The sequence below is a fragment of the Dasypus novemcinctus genome, chromosome 9 (genome assembly GCF_030445035.2).
Source record: "Dasypus novemcinctus isolate mDasNov1 chromosome 9, mDasNov1.1.hap2, whole genome shotgun sequence".
Taxonomy (NCBI): Eukaryota; Metazoa; Chordata; class Mammalia; order Cingulata; family Dasypodidae; genus Dasypus; species Dasypus novemcinctus.
In genome coordinates, this window is record NC_080681.1 from 125,261,717 (window position 1) to 125,283,717 (window position 22,001).

At 50.0% G+C, this 22,001-nt stretch overlaps 1 long non-coding RNA gene across 2 annotated transcripts in view; it reads left to right on the forward strand.

Moving 5' to 3' along the window:
- The window catches only part of LOC131279852 (uncharacterized), a 34,702-nt gene extending 16,615 nt beyond the window's left edge, over positions 1–18,087 (forward strand). The window contains exons 2-3 of one of the 2 annotated variants that reach the window (XR_011649768.1): positions 13,474–13,761; positions 16,837–18,087. This is a non-coding gene — a long non-coding RNA (uncharacterized lncRNA). Of the gene's footprint in view, positions 1–13,473; positions 13,762–15,056; positions 15,873–16,836 lie in introns of those variants that run through there. The other variant, XR_009187345.2, reaches the window with a different exon arrangement.
- The last annotated feature ends 3,914 nt before the right edge of the window (positions 18,088–22,001 follow it).

Here is a 22,001-nt window from a genome sequence, read left to right on the forward strand (position 1 = left end):
CCAGGAATGGTGCTGCACACACGGAGAGCTGACACAGCAAGATGATGCAACAAAAAGATACACAGATTCCTGGTGCTGATGATAAGGATAGAAGTGGTCACAGAAGAACACACAGCGAATGGACACAGAGAGTGGACAACTAGGGGGAAGGGGAGAGAAACTAAAAAAAAAAAAAAAAAAATCAAGACCCCCTGGGACATTGGGTCTTTGCCACACCCCTTCCTTCCTCGGTAAGAAGACAGAGCCAGGGCAAAGAGAACGCCACAGCTTGCCTTCCCCGCCTGTCTTGTGGGCCTGCGGGTGCCGGCTGACCCGTCTTAGCCTCTGTAGACTTTGCACCTCTTCTGTCCTCCTGCTTCTTCCTGACCCCAGGGCCTTCCCCCACTTGCTTCCGCCACTTACTTGGGGGCCTGGTACCCATGGGCTCCTCCCTACTTTCAAGGACATGCCGGGTCTCCGACTTGGCTCCTCCTTCCTCCGAAGGAGTTCTTGGCCTCCACTCTGCTTTCCCTGTGTGTGGGATACTAGTTTTTCCTCCTTATAATAACCGACCCCTGCCCTGCCCTGCCCTGCCCCTGGCCTGCCCGGTCCTGGCCCCATACCGTCAGCGGCCGTCCCCATCCCCAATCAGTAGCACTCTTAGCGGTGACCGAGAGCTGCAAAAATAAGAGAAAAAAGCGCACACTCCACTGTATTCCCTACCCCGCAGCCAGGGCAATCTTATAAAACGAACATCAGATCATGTTACTTCCTTGTTTAAAATCCTTCTATGGCTTCTCAACACACTTGGGAAAAAATCCAAATACCATGCTGTGGCCTGCCTCTTTCTCTCTCCTACTCCAACCCACTCCCACCACCGGGAGGGTCAAGCAGGTCTCCCGTCAGCCTCCTTGCCTTTGCACGTGCCCTTCCTCAGCTGGAAGGACCCTTCCCTCTTTCTTTCTGCAGGGGCAGCTCAGCCCTCAGCATCACGCCCAGCACTTCCAACCCCCACCGCCAGGGCTGTGCTTATCACAGCGTGGACAGTTGCCTTCCTCCTGTCTCCCCCACTGGGATGAAAGTGATTTTCCTGGAATGAATTACCCCCCCCCCCCGCATGGTGTCAATCAATTGCCCCACCTTCCCAGAGGGTGTGGCAAAAGCCTGGCCAATCAGAACCTCCTCTCCGGAATTTGACCCTAGAGCTCAGAGGCGTTGGAATTTACAACAACAACAAAACAATGGGAGCAGATTTATTTCCACAGAGCTGCCCTTCTGCTCCTTTGACAGCCTCGCCCCTCCCCCGCCCGCCCCCGCCCGCCCCCGCCCTGCTGGGTCAGCTTTCCTTCCGTTCCCTGAGCTTCCGGTTGCCTTCTCCCCAGCCTCCTTATCTCTTTTCAGTGAGGTCTGGTTTCTGCTCTTTGCGCAGACAGACCCTTGCCTGACATGCTTCCGGGCCCCAGCTCTCTGTACCATCCCGCCCCCGCCCCCCCCAACTCACCTGGGTCCCTGTACAACGCCTGCACGTTGAAGCCCTCTGTAAATATTTGATGAGGAATTAACAAAGGCATGGCACTTTCTAAGGGAGAAAAGGCAAACTGAAAGGAATACCTGCAACATTCTTTTGAGAAGGGGCAAACAACATGCTCTATTAATTGCATCATAGACTTTTGTTTTTGTTTAGACTATGGTAAAGACAGGGAGCTTAGAAAAGGCCTCTGGGGGGTGGGTATGAATGAAGGGTCTTTATGGTAAATTAGTATCAAAATATCCAATGTAACCACCTTCATCATTGTCTATCAGTGGTAAATATATGGATTAAAAAAATTATTTTTTAAAGAGCAAGTTTTACTTAAAGATGAGAGAGTGGAACAGACAAGTGTCTATTCAACTTTCTAATAATTTTCTAAGTGCTGGAGACCAAGTTTTTCATCTCTTGACTTAATTCATTGCTCTTTTCAACGCTGATCTTTTGCTACACTCCAAAGACCAATTGGAAAATATGGAAATGACCAGTGAGAGGCACTTTCTGGATAAAAGGTCAATATGCACATGAAAGAGGGGGCAGTTTTGTCTGGCTGGTCGCCTCTGTCCCAGCACACAGCGTGCTGGAGTTGCTCAATGCATGTGTTGTGTGGCTGAATCTAGCTACTTACACTTGCATTGAAAAGGCTAGCTCTAACGTAAAGCACATGCTTCCCTTTTCTTCTTGCGCAGGACAGAAGCTTGAACTAGAACAACAAAATCTCAGGGTCGCTCATTGAGGATGAATTCCTCTGGATCATTTTAACAATTTTTGCACAGTTCTGGGTTTGGGCGCTTTCTTTGCTTCCCAGGGCTGCCTTTAACAAAATATCGCAAGTCGAGTGGTTTATAACAAGAGACGTGTGTTCTCTCAAATTCTGGAGCAGTTCAAGTCTGAAATCAAGGTAGGGAGCTGCCGGCAATGCAGGGGCTCTTTGTCTAGCAGCATAGCTCAATCCCTGCCTCCTGCACTCAGCTGTCCATCTGTCTCTGTCTGTGTCCAAGTTTCCTCTCTTTATAACCCAGTTTGGCCTTATCTTCACTAATAAGATCTTCAAAGACCCTGCTTCCAAAAAGGATCACATCCCCCGGACCAGGGGTCAGGACACGGACATTTCCTTTTGGGGGACAAATCCATGACAGGCAATTTTTCCTTATATTAAGCCATTGATTCTATCCTGTGGTTGATCTTCAAATATTTAGGGGCATCTTATCTTTTTCTCCAGGAAACTCCCACTGTACCCCAAGCTCTTTGCTTGGGAAATGTTACCCACTCTCCTCCCATTCTCTAAAATATAGAGGTTCCCCTGGCTCAGTCCTGGACTCTCTTCTCTTACGGCTCTGAAAGTTCTCCTGTCCCCTCATCTCCATGACTTTAAACACCATCAGTAAACCGAGGTTTCCCAGATTATTTTCTGTGGCCCTGATATCTGGTCCAAGACCCTCATCTCCAGACAGCTGTTTACATCGCCCCTTGGATGTCCCATGGCATCTCAAACTCAATGTGCACAAGACCACACTTGAGATTCTACCTGTTGCTACCTGGCTCCCTCTCTGGAAATGGCACCACATCTTCCCCAGCTGTTCAAACAGAAATCTCCTCATCCACCAGATCCAATTCATCACGAGGCTTATCGATTCTATCATCAAAGTGTTTCCCAAATCCAGTCCATCTCTCCAACCCCACTCCATCACTCTAGTCCACCCATCAGAATCTTTCACCTGAACTACTTACTGCAGGAGCCTCCTCTTGCTCCTTGGATAAAATTCCTGGATGACTTTCCATAGGACCTACAATACAATTCAAATACGACCTTCCCTGCCCCCTCTTCGATCTCCGCATCCCTCCTCTGTGCTGACAACTCTGCCACTCTGGCCTTATTTCAGTGCCCTGAACAGACCAATCTCCGTTCTGCCACAGGGCCTTTGCATGTGGGGCTGGAATATTCTTCCTTTCCTCTCAGCATGGTTGTTGCTTGCTTAGCCATCAGATACCTTCCCAGAGTCCTCAGTTACTCTTCCACGGCACCTTGACTAGTTTGCCATCACATTTTTACTTACACCTGTGTGTCGAATGTCTGTCTTCCCCACCAGATTCTAATCTGGTCAGTTATCTTTCTCCTATGAAAGTCTCAGCACTTGGCAAAGTACCTGGCATATGACAAGGCAGGACACAGACCCTCCCATCCCAATTCTTCATCTAATAGATGCTTAGGTGAACTGCTCGTCTCCACTGATCCGTCAGAACAAAATGCTTGTTGATCAAACCTTGGTTAAGCACCTCTTCTTCCTCCAGACTTCCCAGAAAAGCGGCTGTTTCAGCAGACACCATCAAATGCCAGGAATGTCATGGGAGGTTGCTTGATAAATATTTGCTGAATGGACATGCTGATGGCTTTTCAAATATGCGTTTCTGGCCAGTAGCCCTCCCCTGGTGTCCTATGGGGCCAGAAATCTATTCAAAATCAGTCTCATTCTCTGCCCCCCCCCCCCAACAATGTGCTTCTCCTCCTCTAACTCAGGCATCATTCGCTGATCATCCTGGTGAGACGGGGGTCACCTTCATCCCTACATCTAATGAGTCAAGCCAAGTCTCCTCTGCAACTCTCCTTTCTGTCCCCTCCTCTTCCTCCTTGTTGCTCTGAAGGTTTTCGCTCAAGCCTCACACCTTGTACTTTCTGACACTGGGGACCATCCCCTCCTTCTAGAAACACTGTCTTCTCAATGCCAGCAAAGCACCTTTACCCACCTCCCAGACAAAATGTCAGCCCTTTCTTTGCTCATGGTTGGGGACAGAATTCCACATAGGGCATTAGACGCATCCTTCGCCATATTGGAGGGACCCCAGGGGCCAGTCTTTGCCCCTCACTCACTCCTCCCCAGAGAGAGGAAGTGGCTTCCCTGACAGGTGCACTGGGAGCCTCTGCTGAGGCTGACCCTTGCCCTGCTCCCGGGTGGTCCCAGTGTGGCCTGGACAGGCCCCCGCAGGGCTCGGCTCTGCCTGTGAGCACCTCCAGCACTTAGGGGAAATTCCCGGCTGTACCCGGCTGCCAGCCCCGCGGGCCTGGGCTGTGTTCTCACACATCCTCTGTGTCTGGCAGTGACGGGGCGCCTACGTTGCTCTCTCAGGCTCCCTGGGGAACGGGGACCGCCACGGAGCTGACCTCCCCAGCAGAGAATATTAAATATACGTTAAAAGACGTCAAGCCTTCAGAAAACGGCCTCATGCTGAGGAGGCTCTTCAGAAATGTTGTACATCATCCTCATCATCACAAGCGGGGACGGGGAAAGGGCTCCCCAGGTCCTGGCTGGCCTCGCCTTCCCCACCAGCCCTCCCCGGAGGGCCCCATCCCAGGCCGAGTTTGCCCTCCGAGGCCTGTTGAACAGCAAGCCCGGAAACCACCCTCTCTGCGCCTGCCAGCCGGCGGGCCTGGGCTGCCGAAGCCGAGGCCTCGGGAGCTGGCCGCTTCCTCGAAGCCTTGAAATCCAGGCGTTCAATCTGCAGTAAAGGCGAAAGCTGGAGGCGATGACTCAAAGTCCGCGTCATCCCCCTCTCCCTTCCTTCCCGCCCCTCCTCCCGCGCGGCCCGGGTCTCGGCCCTGCGGGGCCTGAGTCGCTGCCCCGCGGCCCCCACGCCCAGGCTCCTCCCGCGGGCCGCGGCGCTCCCGGGGAAGCCGGCTCCCGCTCCCCTCCCGGTGGAGGCCGCGGCCTGCGCCCCCGGCCAGCGCCCCCTCCTCGGGCCGCCGTGCGCCTCCGCGTCCCCCCGGGGACGGTCCCCTTCCCACAGCGGGGGACCAGCCAAGGTTCTCGATTACAATCGGCCCCTGCGACTCAGGTGAATTTCGGTAGAAGGGCAATTTTTGGGGGGCAGTAGCCAATAGAAAGGGATGAGACCGGGCAGCTTCGCAGAGAAAGCACGTCAGAGGTTGTCAGGGGCTGGGGGCAGGCCGGAAGGGAGGGTGTTTGTAAAAATAACCAAATAAAATCACTTAAAATTTTTTAAATTTATTTTTTAAAAGATACATAGATCACACAAAACAAAATAAAATCACTTTTAAGAGTTTTTTTGACAAGTAAATAAAAATTAGGCGGGCCTCCATACACAGTACCAAGGCCAGATGCCCGGCTGTGGGGCTACACTCTAATTGTGTTAAGTTGCAGCCACCATGGAATCACTCTGTACAAAATTTTTTTATAAGATTTATTTTTTATTTATCTCTCTCCCCTTCCCCGCCTCCCCCCCACTCCTGTCCGTTCTCTGTGTCCATTCACTGTGTGTTCTTCTGTGTCCGCTTGTATTCTTATCAGCGGCACCCGGAATCTATGTCTCTTCTAGTTGTGTCATCTTGCTGTGTCAGCTCTCCGTGTGTGCGGCCCCACTCCTGGGCAGGCTGCACTTTCTTTCGCGCTGGGCGGCTCTCCTTACAGGGCGCACTCCTTGCGCGTGGGGCTCCCCTACACGGGGGACACCCCTGCGTGGCAGGGCACTCCTTGCGCGCATCAGCACTGTGCATGGGCCAGCTCCACACGGGTCAAGGAGGCCCAGGGTTTGAACTGTGGACCTCCCATGTGGTAGGCGGACGCCCTACCAAATCTGCTTGGGCCACATCTGCTTCCCTCCGTACAACATTTGCAACTTCCTGTGAATCTATAATAATTTCAATAAAATATGAAATATAAAAGTACTCTTTTAAAGAAAAATCAGGCAGGGACCAGGGGCTGCTGGGACAGGCCCAGGTCCTGGGCGCCCTCAGGCGCAGTACTCATGGCTTACACAAGCTGTTGACCCTGCCGCACAAAATCCCCTACCATCCCTGCTTCTATGGGGGGCTGAGGGACGACCCCCAGGGAGGCAGGGGCAGCCAAGGAAAGGGCAAAAGTCTTCTCCGGGGAGAGTCTGTACACGGCCCCTGCCCCTGCCTGGGTATTTTGCAGATGCCCTTAGCAAAGCAGCTTTGACCTTCATTCATGCACACGTTCATTTATTCAGCAGATAGTAACAGGTCCCAGGTGTGCTGGGGATTCTGCAGAGAGCAAAGCAAGCAGAAAGCCCTGCCCTCCTGCAGCTGCCATTTAGAGTTCCCAGGTGGCCTTTTCCTCACTGGGTCAGGTTTCCGGTGCCTTCATGAGGACACGCTGCCGTGTTTGCCTGAAGATAATCTTCTTGATCAAACTGCAGAAACGATGTAGGAGATGAGGACTGCTTCCTCATCCATTCCTCCTTCCTCGTCGGCTCCGGGCACCGGGGTGTCCTTGGCCCTGCTAAGACCCCTCTGCTCCTTGCTTTAGGAAACCAGAAAAGCCACTTTCATGGACCCTAAGTCTACATTTCCAGTTACGTTGCCCTTTTGCCTTCCTGCGACTATTCTTAGAAGCCCATATGGTTTCTCATATTTTCCCATGGTTAGGTAACTTACTTTCCTTTTTAGAGAACTGTTCCTCAAAATTCTCAGCTCCCTGTGGGTATCTAATCAAGGCCCCTTTTCCCCTCATCGGAAAGGAAGCCCTCTGTAATTACGCAGTCAGCATTGCGAAACTTCCAACTTTCCTGAGAACTGCATGACACTCCTCTAGGTGTGCCTTTTGAAATCTCTTGTGCTGAGGATGAGACAGCATACCTGCCCCTGCCCCATTATCCTCCTGGGTAGCAGGAACCCTAAGATTACATTTACTTTCAGGCGTCTGTCATCGCCAATTGGCCAGCAGCCCCTCCTTCCAGTAGCCACTTCCTGGGAGTAGTTCCTCTGAGAGATGAAATCATTAAGGAGGCAAGTCAAGAATCTGCCAGTCGCCTCCACTATCTAGTTTCCAAATAGCGGCAAAGTGGACTTCCTAAAGCATAAAGCACGTGGTGCCACCTCCCTGCTGAAAACTCTGACATTATCTGCCCTTCTCACCAACCTCATCCTGTACCGCTGTCACTCTGTTCTTTCCACTCCTTGAATATGCTCAACTCTTTCCTGCCCCAGGGTGTTTGCACCGGCTGCCCCCCTTGCTTAGCTAGCTGCTTCTCCTCCTTGAGGTCTCAGGGTAAATTCCACATGCTCCAGGAGGCCTCCTCTGTCTGCTCTTCCCCCTGTGGGACCCCTCAGTTTCTTCACAGCACTGAAGTTAACCTGCACTTATTAGTCTGTTTACTTGCTTGGTTTTGAATTTTGCTTGCTTCCTGCTGTTCCAATGTCAGCTCCAGAAGGACAGGGACCATGTCTGCCTTGTTCACCACTGTGTCCCAGCACCTATCATAGAGCCTGTCTCATGGGTGATGCCCAATAAATGTGGGTGGGCAAGGAATGAATGTCACCATCTAGTTTTGCTGAGCGGAGGATTTCAGCAAACTCGCGGGCAGCCCGCCTTCCTCCTCTGCTCTGCCCATTTGCGGAGCTCTGTCTGACACAGGATAGATTTTCTCCTACGTCTGGGTGGCCTATGGAATGCCATGATGATAGCATTTTTCTGTCCCTCTCTTCTTCTTCACCACAGTCCCTCCTCAGCCCCTATCCCTCAGAGTCATGGCCAGATCTCCTGTTGTGGGGGGGCCCTCTTCTGCATTGTCTGCTTCATCTTAGTATCCTCCCACAGTCTCGGGGGAACTGCTTCTCCACATGCATCCCCCGGTGCTTCCTGCCCTCTGGGTCTTCTTCCTGCATTCCACTGCTGTCCCCCATGGCAACCCAAATCATGAATGCCTGGGAGGTTTGCTCCCTCCTCTCAACATTCAGTATCTGTCCCATCTGCCAGTCCCTTGCTAAGAGCCTCTTATTCTGGAATCTTAAGATAGGCACGGTCCAGGAAGTCAAAATCCAAATAACCAGCCACGTGTGTGTCCCCCCATTTCCTTTCTTGCTTGTTCCAATGTCAGCAGGTAGAAGTTACAGAAACCCCACCTCTGCCTCCTGGTTCTTTGCTACTGGACCCAAGAGTCCAGTCTCCTGATGGTGCCACGTGGATTAGTGGCCCCTAGAATGGCAGTTTCAGCTGCTGGGGAGACAGCACTCAGGGCAAACGCTCCTGGTGGATAGCCCATCTCCCACGGTGGTGCTAGAGTCTGTGGGCCCTGCCACACCCCTTGGCAGGGAGCACCCAACCCCCACAATTCCTCTTTGTCTCCCAGAGCCAGTTCCCTGGCCCTGGTTCTTCTGCATGTGGTGTCTCATGTGGCCTCTCTGTATTACCCCCAGGGACACACACTTCCTGTTCTCCTTCTTTAGGGAACAGGACTCTAGTTTTGCTGCCCCCAACACTTGCCTGTTCTGTGAGCTCTCAGCAAAAGGCTCAAGTTCTCCACACCCTGTGGAGTTTCAGGGACTGCGAAGCTTTCCTCTTTCTTTTACCTGTCACACTCCTCTGCGTTCCTCAGTCTTGACCTAGGTTTTGAATGAGCAGGGTTTAGGATGCTTGTCTCCTCCACTCATACTGGATTGAAGGGACTTGTTCCATTTCTACCAATCCATTGACTGAAGGCAGGGGCCATGTCTGTCTCATCTGTCAAATAAAAAAAGAGAACAAATCTGGGCTTGGTAAGGAGATACCTCCTTCAATTCCTTCAAAAGGACCACTGCAGAGGGGAAGGGGCTGCTGCAGTAGAGAGAGGGGCCTGTGGCAGCAGGGAGGAGCTCTAAAATGAGGTCTGCAAGCGTTTTAAGACATAGGCATAAGGGGGTTTTCTTTCAAAGGGAAGAGCAAAGCAGGTGTGGGGAGTGGGCTTGAGGCAGGTTAGTAGAGTGAAAGGGGAAAGCAGCTAAGGCCCAGCAGACAAGACGGCCAGCAGACAACATGGTCAGTGGACAACATGGCTGTGAGACTCTGCCCAGGAAACCCCTGAGGGATCCTGCAAGACTCTGGCCAGGAGAACTCCATTTGGAATGAGAATCCCATTTGAAATGAGACTCCCCCAACATTATGAAGGGGGAGGAGGAAAGACTTTAAGAAGGCCTGACCTGAGGCCCTATGTGTGTCTCTCTCTGCAGCACATCCATGCTCCATGCCTCGGACCAGGTACTTTTCTCATTTTCTTGTTTCTTAATAAACTCTTTACTCCCTTGCCTACCCAATGGTGTGCCCTTAAATTATTTTATGCAACATAAGCCAAGAACCTAGAAGCCCAGAACACAGGGCTTTCTGCTAACATCATTTGGTGAGCCAGCCAGGAGACAGGAGGCTAGTAACACTCCCTGACACCTGATGAGGACTGGCGAGCCTAAACTTTTAATTAAAGCCTGTCTGTGCCCTCTTTTACTTTATTAGCAAGGCCATGAGATTCTCACCCTGGGCCATGCCAGGAGATTTGTTTCTTACTCGGCCCCCAGGAGGCCCTGAAATTCCTCTCTATCCATTACCTTCAGGGCCCCTGAGGCTGTTTGGCTTCTTAATTGCCTCTTAACATCTGATTTAACTATGAAATGTCGTACCTGACAGTGGCCATAAAATGAGCTCTCTCTCATGACCACTTTCTTTTTTTTTTAATTATATGAATTTGTTTATTATAATTAGTTCATATCAAAGACTTCATACAATATTTTTTCTTTTGTATCTGGATTATTTCACTCAGTATAAGGTCTTCAAGTTTCAGCCATGTTGTTGCATGCATCAAGATATCATTACTTTTTATGGCCGAATAATATTCTATTGTATGTATATATCACATTTTTAAAATCCATTCATTGGTTGATGGTCAACTGGGTTGCTTCCATCTTTTGGCAATTGTGAATAATGCTGCTATGAACCTTGGTATGCAAATATCTGATTGAGTCTCTGCTTTCAGTTCTTCTGGGTAGATACCTGGTAGCGAGATTTCCAGGTCATATGGTAATTCTATACTTAGCTTCCTGAGGAACTGCCAAACTGTCTTCCACAATGGCTGCACAATTTTACATTCCCACCAACAATGAATGAGTGTCATGACCACTTTCTAAGACCCCTGCAAGTGTAAGCCAAAAGAAAGGTACCTAGCCAGTCCCTTTCCTAGCAGGACAGCCCAGTTTGGAAATCAAGATCTGGGAACAGACCCAGATATCTCCAAGACCACTAAGGGTCTGGGAATGCCCAGAGACATAAGGCTCCTGATCCCTGGAACAGGGGGACAGCAAGCAGGGCTCCCAGCCTCTGGGACGCGGGCTCAGCAAGCAATCCAGTCAACCAGGTCTAGCAGTGGGATGCCACCAAGACTGATGAATGCATTTATCCTCCCCAGGATGGTGGGCAGCTTTTAACTGGGACAACCTGTCTACTGATGGTCTAAAAAGGAAGAGGCTAATCTTTTCCTGCTACGCCATGTGGCCCAGTACAGCCAAGAGGAGCTATGTATGGGATCTTGAATTCCAGTTAAACCTGTGTAAGAGAGAAGGACAGGACAGACAGATCTGAGGGCCAGAGACCACGTGGCCTTAAAGGGATGAGGAAATACACTACCAAACAGTCAATGAAATGCTCAGGAAAATCACTCAGAGGCAGAACCTAGAAACCCAGCCTTATTTTAAAGAATGCTGGTAGAGGCAATGAAGTACCTCCCATCGATCCTAACTCTAGAGAAGGAGAGGTCCTCCTAAGAACTCCAGTCTGTCTCAGATTTCCACAGAAAGCCACAGAAACTTTCCCTGTGTCCCCAGACTTCCATTGGCCCCCGTTTAGAAAGAGCCTTTGAGTTTTCAACAATCAAGACCAAACCACAGAGAAGAAGCGGGTGAGGAGGGGGCAGGCACTGGGCCCAGAAACAGGCTCACTTTTTAACTGCCACTATTAAAGGCACTGTCACTTCAGAGTTACCCAAATCCAGGCTCCACTTTGGCAGGAACCTGGCCCTAAGCTGCCTCTTCATCTGGATGGGGCTTTGCCCCAGGCGAGGGCGGAAGGGGCCTGAAGCCACCTGTGAACAATCCACGAGGAGGCCTTGGGTGAGGAGGCGGATAAGATCCTCAACGTCTTAATTAACAGGAGAGCTGATTCCTAGGTCCTAGACTTCACTCCCCACCTCTCCTACCCTTGGTTGTGCCTAATGAGGGGAGTGAATGGGGAATCAAGAGCCAGGCCACTTACTAAACCTCTTCCCTAGAATAAAGACCCTCCTCATGTACCATCAAGATCAGAAAGTTCCTGCCTATTCCTAGCTCCCTGCCTATTCCCTTCCAGTACTCCAATCCTTCCAGCAAAAAAAGCCTCGCAGGGCTTTACTCCTTGCAGGAGGCAACTAATGGGACGCAGCTCCCAGAGCAGCCCCAATTCATGTCTCATGGGGCAGGACTTCCCTGGACCCCTTAACTCCATACCTAGCAGTTACCCGGGGATTTTCCAGGAGGAACAAAGCTGGAGGGTCCTGCTGTGGACAGACACTGGGAGCTCTGCCTCTACAGGATTCTAAAGCCAAGTCTTTCCCTATACGAAATGTGCAAAATTCACTCTTCTGTTCTTATCTGTGCTTGCTTTAACTTTGCTAGTCTGCTTGTGCCCACGAACTTGTAAATCAGATTTGGGGTTCACCTGTCACAAATTGGATAATGGTGAAAAGTTACTTAAAAATGAGTCTTTAAATTTCAATACTGGGAAGCGGACTTGGCCCACCACATGGGAGGTCTGCGGTTCAAACCCTGGGCCTCCTTGACCCGTGTGGAGCTGGCCCATGCGCAGTGCTGATGCACACAAGGAGTGCCGTGCCTCGCAGGGGTGTCCCCCGCGTAGGGGAGACCCATGGGCAAGGAGTGTGCCCCGTAAGGAGAGCTGCCCAGTGTGAAAGAAAGTGCAACCTGCCCAGGAATGGTGTCACACACATAGAGAGCTGACACAGCAAGATGATGCAACAAAAAGAAACACAGGGATGGCGGACTTGGCCCAGTGGTTAGGGCGTCCGTCTACCACATGGGAGGTCCACGGTTCAAACCCCGGACCTCCTTGACCGGTGTGGAGCTGGCCCATGTGCAGTGCTGATGCGCGCAAGGAGTACCCTGCCATGCAGGGGTGTCCCCCGCATAGGGGTGTCCCCCGCGTAGAGGAGGCCCATGCGCAAGGAGTGTGCCCTGTAAGGAGAGCCGCCCAGTGTGAAAGAAAGTGCAGCCTGCCTAGGAATGGTGCTGCACACACGGAGAGCTGACACAACAAGATGACGCAACAAAAAGAAACACAGATTCCCGTGCCGCTGACAACAACAGAAGTGGACAAAGAAGATGCAGCAAATAGACACAGAGAACAGACAACCGGGGTGGGGGTGAGGGAAGAGGAGAGAAATAAATAAATAAATCATTAAAAAAAAAAAAGAAACACAGATTCCCATGCGGCTGATAAGAACAGAAGTGGACACAGAAGAACACACAGTGAATGGAGACAGAGAACAGACAACTGGGGTGGGGGAAGGGGAGAGAAATTTAAAAATACATAAATAAAATCTTTAAAAAAAAGATAAAATAAATGTCAATACTGTCTAGCAATTGAATTTGATGTATAAAAGAAATTTAAAGTAAAAACTTGCTAGAAACTGAAACTAAGATCTAAGATCATTATATAGATGTCTTTATATTATAAAACAGCAGGATAGGATCTGAAATTGCTATAACTAGGTGGCTTTAGCTTAGCCCTACTACTGTAGTGGTAATTATAAACTGAATTTATGTTTGTTTATGGTTACTTCAGCTCTAACCACACCCTTGCTTATGCTTGCTATAGTAATGGTAATTAAAACTGAGTTTACCTTTGTTTATGGTTACTTCAGGTCTAGCCTCACCCCAGTGTATGCTTGCTATTGTGATGGTAATTTGAAACTGAGTTTATCTTTGTTTATGGTTACTTCAGGTCTAGCCTCACCCTTGCTTAAGCATATGGTTATTTTAGGGCTGGCATCACCTTCGTGATGGTAACTACTCTACTCTCCCATTTGTAACATGGCAACTTCTGCCCTCTGCGGCTCAGGGGAAGGCACATTTGAGACACCCATCCCTCATCTTTCCACTGGCTTCAATAACCCGGCTTTCTCTCCTGGTTACACAGGGGTGGACTGGATTGCAGCCTGGTGGAGTTCCTGACCCTCAGGGTTGGATGTCCACTCTTCCAGCCAGCAGCCACCAGAGTCCTGTTATTTTGGAGGACTGGGGAGTGGGGGGCCTCCCACCTGGAAAAAGAACCTAGAAGCTCAGAACCCAGAACTTTCTGCTAACAAGATGAGAAGGTGGTGCGATCAGACAGCAGGTCTGAGGATGGCGTCTGCTGAAGCAACCTCTTTCCTTGGAAGCACCTTGGAGTTTGGGGGTCTGGAGAAAGGAGAGATGCTTAACCAAGGTTTGTTCCATTTGATCAGTGGGGGGAAGGGTTCAGCTATGCATTTTTGTTTTTTTTTTAAAGATTTATTTTATTTTTATTTACTTCTCCCCACTCCCCCATTGTTTGCATTTGCCGTTGTCTGTTCATCTTTGTTTCTTTAGGAGGCACCAGGAATTGAACCTGGGACCTGTGATGTGGGAGGGAGGTGCCTAATCATTTGAGCCACCTCTGTTCCCTGCTTTGCTGTGTCTCTCATTATGCTTTAACCCTTGTGTCTCTTGTTGTGTCATCCTGTTGCCGTCTTGCTCGTGTTCTTTAGGAGGCACTGGAAACCTCCCCTCCCTGCTTTTTTGTTTCTCTCATTATGTTTTTCTTCTTGTGTCTCTTGTTGCATCATCTTGTTGTGTCAACTTGCCGTGCCTGCCCATCACACCAGCTCACTATCTTCTTTAGGAGGCACTGGGAACTGAACCACGAACCTCCGATGTGGTAGGCAGGGCTCAATTGCTTGAGCCACATCTGCTTCCCCAGCTAAGCATTTCTGAGACAAAGAATGGGGATGTGGTGGTCTGTGTCCTGCCTTGTCTTAGGTAAACTACCCTACCTAAGCACATGGTGTGGTAGGGTAGTTCTTTGCAGTAAGCTGTTTTCCAGAATACAGAGGGTAGAGAAATTTCTCAAACTTTGCTGTTTTCCAGAAACATGGGGTTTGGGTAAAGTGTAACACTGTCAGTCACGTGTGTCTCATCTACCCCAGATGCACAGCAGAGGCATGAAAGGCATGTGTTGAATGAATGAACAAACTATTTCTGAGATGCTACATCCTTTCTGAGAAGCCAAAACACAGAGAGTTTTCAGACCTATTTTACCTTCTCTTTGTTTTTTGTTTTTTTTTTAAAGACTTATTTTTATTTATTTAATTCCCCTCCCCTCCCCCGGTTGTCTGTTTTCTGTGTCTTTTTGCTGCGTCTTGTTCCTTGTCCGCTTCTGTTATCGTCAGCGGCAGGGCAAGTGTGGGCGGCGCCATTCCTCGGCAGGCTGCTCCCTCCTTCGCGCTGGGCAGCTCTCCTTACGGGGTGCACTCCTTGCGCGTGGGGCTCCCCTATGCGGGGGACACCCCTGTGTAGCAGGGCACTCCTTGCGCACATCAGCACTGTGCATGGGCCAGCTCCACACGGGTCAAGGAGGCCCAGGGTTTGAACCGCAGACCTCCCGTGTGGTAGACGGACGCCTTAACCACTGGGCCAAAGTCCGTTTCCCTATTTTACCTTCTCTTTGGACAGTCACCAGTTTAGATTTGCTGCTCTTCTCAGGCAGGAAGACACGCCTAACCACACTCCTTGCTCGTCACTGGAACTGTCATTTTGGCATCTTGGGTAGGAATGCGATCCCAAGAGGGATGCTGAGCCCACAAGGCTGTGAGAGGAAGGACGTGACGTTCACCTGCCGACCTGGCACGTGCAGGCACCAGTGGGAGGGACAGTGGTGATGATGATGGTGCTGATGGAGGTGATGACGATGACAATGGAGATGATGACGGTGCTGATGAAGAGGAGGATGGTGATGATGGAGATGAGGACGATAATGGTGGAGATGACGATGACGATGGAGAGAACGACGACGATGACGATGGAGAGAACGACGACGATGACGGAAATGATGAAGACACACTGACTCCTTGGCTTTCTGCTGAGCTAAACTGTGGGCTCAGGTTTGTCCCCGCCCCGTCCCATCTGGAGGAAGCTGTAAGCTACTTCCTTCTTACACTTTCACCTTTCCTCCTACCCAGGAGCTGAATAAAGCCTTGGCCAGGACCAGCAAATCGCAGCCAATTAGACAGCTCTAACAGCCTCCAGGCGGTGAGTCACCAGGCAAGTGGAAGAGAATCCTCCAAGGAAGAGCAGCGTTCACATTTGTTTTGTTTAAACTTGTGAATCTCTGCAATCGGGGAAAGGCTCTGATTTGTTTGTCTTCAGACTCAGGAAATGAACACTCTCCTAGGGCTGCTCGGGAGTATACAAAAGATCTAGAAAGAATTTTCCAAAGGGTTCCAAACTGTGCTGACACATTGAATGCTTCTTTCCTCAAGTTATTTATATAACACGTAATAAATTGTATGATCAGATTAATCTAAAGCATCATCCATTTCAATGAATCTAATTATAGACTTCTAAAATAAATTTGGTTTCCTTACACTCAAAACTGTATAGAAACGCAAACCAGGGGTTACCAGATTTTTGCTCCATGGAAACACTGGCAGATTTCCTTAGGGAACCTAGAAGAACAATTTAAATCAACATTGAATTACTAATAAACAAAGGAGGGCCTCTAAAATCATGACAAACATGTTTTCCTCTAACCTAGATTGAATGCTTTCCCTCTGATCTTTCTTGCTCTGCAAAACCATTTTTTACAACATGTATGAAAGTTATTACATATTCCAAACTAGGGAGGTTGAAATAAATTATGGTTGACGTAATTGCCATTATTTAGCAATTAAGAGGAAGCCTGTTTTATTTCTAGGTTACCTCAAAAGCCCAGTCCTAGCCCACCAGTGATGCGGAGCCAAGCTCCTCAACCCCTCAGGCACCTCCCCTGCCCTGCACCGGGCTTGGACAGTCACCGAAATTCAGCTCCAGGGTAAACAGCTTCAGTCAGTTTTTGTCCTTCTCGAATTGTGCATAATGGAGAAGACAGAGTGCCGCCTCAGGCAGTCTGTGACCGCCACACTTGGTCACCTTCTCAAGTGAATTTTAATTGATCCCAAGACTGACACTTGCTCCTGTGCAGGACCTTGGTCAGGGATGCTTACTGAGGACGTTTCCTTCCACAAGTCCAGTGTTCTACACAACTGCACTTTAAGCATTTTCTTCCCACCTCCTGAAGAATTATGATAATGAGAATGTTTAACCTTACTCAAATCCTGTGTTTCTGGAAAACAGCAAAGTTTGAGAAATACCCTGACCCTTCGTATTCTGGAAAATAGTTTACTGCAAAGAATCCCCCACCCCACCCCATGGGGCTTACGTAAGACTCATGGGTGCTCCTTGTCTACGACACAGACCCTGCCCACCCGCACTCACTGTCTCATAGACGCCCAGCTGAACTGCTCGTCTCCACGGATCCGTCAGAACAAAATGCCTGTTGACCAAACTTGGGTTAAGCTTCTCTCCTTCCTCCAGACTCCTGAATTTTTAAGGGTACCTCCCAGAAAAGGAGCTGCTTCAACAGACACGGTCCTCAGACCTGCTACCTGATCACACCACCCTCCCATCCCATTCCCCACACCTGCTCTGCTTCTCTGGAAAAGAAAACCCCCTTTCACCTACCCCTTGAGCTGCCTCCCGCTGCCCGGGCCCTCCCTCTACCGCTGTAGCCCCTTCCCCCTCCCTCTGCAGTTGTCCTTTTGATTAAAGTCTCTCCTTACCAAGCCCAGATTTGTTTTTTATTTGACAGTAAGAAAACGGAATTTCATTAGATGCATAGAAAAATAAGGCCTAAATCACAGAAAACATGGTAGATAAAATAGAGCTAGACCTCCTGTAACATTTAAAATACTTCTTGTCTTTTTGCTCTTGTGAGCTTTATAAACGTCCTAACTATTCAAAACATAGCGCTTAGTAGAACATAAAGGAATGAAATCAAGCGAAGAAAGCATGGCTGCAGTCAGAGTTTAGAAGGGGTGCTTTGCCTTCTCTGGGTAACGGCCGGGGCCCACCGGGTGACGAGGCTTTAGCAGACGCCCAGCTGAACGGCGGTTAGGGCAGGCAGAGGGCAGCCTGGGTCCCGGCTGAAGGCCCTGTGGAAGGCAAGCCCGGCAGCCCCACGGCCTTCCTGAGGCTGCCAGAGAGGCCCCCGAGACCTGGCCACGAGATCTCATTTGCAACTCTTTCCAGGGTCAACGGGGAGGCCCGGGTGCCTTCAAACAAAAGGCCTCACCATTGGCCCCTGAGAGCTAACAAGCGGGGCCACCAATCGGAACAGCAACAGCTGGACCCCTCCCCAACATTATGACAGGGGGGTGGCAGGGGAAGGTTTTAAAAAGCCCCAACCTGGGGACCCGCCATCGCACCTGCAGCACGCCCCAGCCTATGTCTCAGTCTGTGGACTTTTCTAGTTTTCCCGTTGCTTAATAAACTCTGCTCCCTTGCCTACACCATGGTGTGTCCTTAAATTCTTTTTTTTTTTAAGATTTATTTATTTATTTATTTCTCTCTCCTTCCCCCCGCTTCCACCCCGGTTGTCTGTTCTCTGTGTCTATTTGCTGCGTCTTCTTCTTTGTCCGCTTCTGTTGTCAGCAGCACTGGGAATCTGTGTTTCTTTTTGTTGCGTCATCTTGTTGTGTCAGCTCTCCGTGTGGGCAGCGCCATTCCTGGGCAGGCTGCACTTTCTTTCGCACTGGGCGGCTCTCCTTACGGGGTGCACTCCTTGCGCGTGGGGCTCCCCTACGCGGGGGACACCCCTGCATGGCAGGGCACTCCTTGCGCGCATCAGCACTGCGCATGGGCCAGCTCCACACGGGTCAAGGAGGCCCGGGGTTTGAACTGCGGACCTCCCATGTGGTAGACGGACGCCCTAACCACTGGGCCAAGTCCACTGCCCCTTAATTCTTTTATGTGACATAAGCCAAGAACCTCGAAGCCCAGAACCCAGAGCCTTCCACAGACAGAACGAAGTCACCATTCTCCTCAGACGGGACAGACATGAGAAGAGAAAACATCCAAGGCTGGCAATCTGCCGAGAGCAAACAGTCTCCCTGGCAAAGACGCGTGAAGTTCCCGAATCCCGTGGCGGTGCCAGCATCCAGGCGAGGGCAGTGTTTGCGGGAGCATCCCGCCCCCAGCTAGGCCAGTTTAGCCTGTGGCGTGGATCAGAATAGATGATACACGTTCATGCTTTGGAAAACTCTAATGTAAAGTCTTACCGTTTTCTCTTAGTCTGCAAGCGATAAACCTGGATCCGCACTATTAAGCACAAGAGAAGAAGAGCATCTAATGGGCTGCGCGTGCAGTCTGACCCTAGATGTGCTCTTTCAAACAAAATAAAGAAAAATCCAAGGTGTGAAAAAGTATAGCTTCAAATTGGGAAGATGCTTCCTCAAAAGCCCTGTTTTCTGGGTCTTAGAAGTGTAGGTCTATGGTCCCAAGAGGGAAACCTTCCTTGGGGTAAGGTGGCCTGGGGAGAGGGAAGGAGTTTCCCATCCAGAACTCAGAGGGGGAAGAGTGCTGTGCTTCCGCAGGACTGGCCTTCCCTCATCACAGAGGCACCTTCCGGGAGATCCAGGGGGGGTTATTTGGTAATAGTGGGAGAAAAGGACAGAATGAGCCCCTGTCAATCTTTCTCGGCCCTTCACAGTCACTTTGTGCTATTTTCTCGGATTCATTAATAAATTGAAACTACCCTTCAAACAACCACACACACACCGCTCAATGCTCTCTTCCCTTTGCACTTTCTCTTTACCCTAAACAAAATGTGCACAAGGAGGCCCCAGAGCTGCTTGTTGGGACTCCACAAGGAAAGCTCAAAAGGTTCTAGAATCCCTGCCCCGTACCGTGGGTCTGCAATCCATCTGCTCCCACCCACAGATCCATTTTCTGGAAGGAATAAATGCAAAATCAAACAAAAAGAGCATTATACTCTGTTCTTTCCTTTTAGGCAAATGGGTTTTCATTGTTAACGCCCCCTCTCCAAACCCCCATTCTAGAGCTTGAGGAGGGATGACTTCAGCCAACATGGGTTGTTTCAGAATAAATGTAAAATAAAGTCCAGAGACTGACTCCTGAGGAATATTGTAACATCTAGTTGTTCTAGGCAAATGTAAAAAGAACCAAATGGTGCCAAGAACCCCAAGATTGGCCTTTAGAGACTCCCCCACCCGAGGAAGCCCATCCTAGAGCAAAGCATGGAACATTCAGGTCAAATTCCAGAGTTTCTGCACAACTGTCTCCAGGTCCATAGGTCTGTACCCTCACTGGGGGCCCTGGGGAAAGTTCTGTGAGGACAGTGGTAATACACAGGAGGGGGCAGGAGCGGAGCACCTGGAATCATCACTGTGTGGCACACCTTGTATTTTCACACTTCTAAATGCCCCTCTCTTTGACAGAGCACATGTCCCAACAAGCACTGGGGTGGAAGGAGAGGGGAGCAGGTTCCGGGGGTCCCCACTTCACCAGGGATTGGGCACAGTAGGAAACGCCCATCTACCAAGCCACCTCTGTGATGAGGGGTTTTGGCATCATGTGGGATTTGGTGTGCGTCTTCCCTTGAGGGAGAATCAAAACTTAAATTGGATTCCCCAAAGCCTGACCCTGTAGCTGCCACGTCAGAGTGGGACCCATCCAAGGGGATGAGGGTCATCTGAGAGCAGGATTCCAAAGTTCCATGTTCCTAAATCCAAGCATCTCTCCTGAGAATGAACGTAGGAAGTGTGGCTAGACAGGGGCTGTATTAGTCAGCCAAAGGGGTGCTGATGCAAAATACCAGAAATTGGTTGGTTTTTATAAAGGGTATTTATTTGGGGTAGGAACTTATAGATACCAGGCCATAAAGCATAAGTTACTTCCCTCACCAAAGTCTATTTTCACATGGGGAGCAAGATGGCGGCAGATGTCTGCGAGGGTTCAGGCTTCCTGGGTTCCTATGTTCCTGGGGCTTGCTTTACTCTGGCTTCAGCATTCCTCTCTTCCTGGGGCTGGCTTCTCTTTCCTCTGTGAGCTTACTTCCCAGGCTCCAGCTTAAGGCTTCAGCATCAAACTCCAACATCAAAACTCCATCAGAAGCCCTCACCTCTGTCCTTTGTCCTTTTATCTGCGAGTCCCCACCCACCAAGGGCTGGGGACTCCACGCCCTAATTACAGCTTGATCATGCCCAGATACAGATCAGATTACAAGCATGATCCAATATTTCTTTTTGGAATTCATCAATAATATTAACTGCAACAGGGGCCAAAGGGAAAAGGGGAAAAGGGGCCAAAGGGTGGTGGCCAAGGGAGGCTGGAAGAGAGACCAGGGGGCTGCAGCTGGCGGTCCCTGCGGTGAGCCACATTTGTGTGAAGGTGTCCATGAGGGAAATCCCCCATCGCCAATTCTTCCCCCTCCCAGAATGTGGCGCCACCTAGAAGCCTGGGGCTTTGTGGCACATCCCTTCTGATCCACCAAAGGGCCAGGGAACTGGCGGCGAAGACATGCTCAGAGGACAAAGCAATACTCTAATGACAATATGATAGCCAGGCCCTGAGCCTCAACAGACTTCAGCTCCTACACTCTGATTTATTGGACTTACTCCACTCAGCTAACATGGAGTTGAAGAATGTCAACCACCACACCATGGAGCCTAGAGTGCCTACAACTGAAAGCAGGAGGATCGCATCCAGTATCCATGTGGAATCTAAGCCCCCTCTTGACACAGATGTGGAATGGACACAACCAAGCCAAGGTCCACAGGAAGGAGGAATACAGTAAGGATTAGAGTGGACTTAATGATATTCTATTCATGAATTATTGTGGTTAATAATCGAGAAAATGTGGCACTGGTGTGGAAAAAGTGACCATGATGGCTGATGGGTACGGGGAATGGGAGGAGGAGATGAGATGTGGAGGCATTTTCGGGACTTGGAGTTGTCCTGGGTGGTGCTGCAGGGACAATTACCGGACATTGTAAGTCCTCTCATGGCCCTCTGGATGGAACGTGGGAGAGTGTGGGCTATAGTGTGGACCATTGGCCATGGGGTGCAGCGGTGCCCAGAGATATACTCACCAGATGCAATGGATGTGTCATGATGATGGGGGAGAGTGTTACTGTGGGGGGAGTGGTGGGGTGGGGGTGGTGGGGGTGAATGGGGACCTCATATTTTTTGAATGTAATATTTTTTTAAAAAATGAATAAAAAAATAAAAAATAAAGAGTATTGCGTCCTCAAGAAGGGAAACCCGCGGGTGGGCTACAGCCCACCCAGGAAAGGCCCTGGTGAAAAAGGGGGTGGAGGAGAGAGGTGGGGGCATGAGAGGCCTCCCCTCTGAGGGGGCCATTCTTTCTTTACATTTTGTTCATCATGAATTGTTTGCATTGATTTTGAGTTTTTAAAATAGCTCATTAAAGTGTTAATTGATCTTGACGACTGGGTTTTTTTTGCGCTCCCCCTCCCCTTAAATTTTGCGCCCACTTGCCTCACCCTAGACCCAACCATGTGCCACACCTGCAGCTTTCAGGTGCCCCGGTTGCTCTGATTTTACATCTGGGGTCTGGGGGGCGGGGGAGGA